Below are 431 nucleotides of genomic sequence, written 5' to 3'. Positions count from 1 at the left end.
TGATTTGTGTATCCATATTTGAGTTTGTGTGTATCTGTTGGCTTTTCTTATTTGTTTTTTTTTCTAAATGTATTTTTATTTTATTTTTTCACAGGTGAACAACAATTAGTTTTCAGCGAACTTAACCATGTTCCTTTTTATTCAGCTTGTCATTTTACCTTTCCAATATTTTCACTTAAGTTATTACTATTCTGCTCAATCATAGTATCTGTTCTAAATCATTGTTATTAAGCTATATTGTAGGATTTCTGCTAAATCATAGTATTTGTACTATATTATATTTTTCTTTCTAAATATAGCATTTCTGCTATAGAATAGTATTTCTGCTATGTTATAATATTTGTGCTAAACTGGAGTATTTTTGCTAAAACATAGTATTTATTTAAAATTACAATATTCATAGTATATTACAGTGTCTCTTTTAAATCACA

Source organism: Oreochromis niloticus, linkage group LG11 (assembly GCF_001858045.2).
Source record: "Oreochromis niloticus isolate F11D_XX linkage group LG11, O_niloticus_UMD_NMBU, whole genome shotgun sequence".
NCBI lineage: Eukaryota > Metazoa > Chordata > Actinopteri > Cichliformes > Cichlidae > Oreochromis > Oreochromis niloticus.
The sequence above is the reverse complement of the archived record's forward strand: the minus strand, read 5'-3'. Positions refer to the sequence as shown.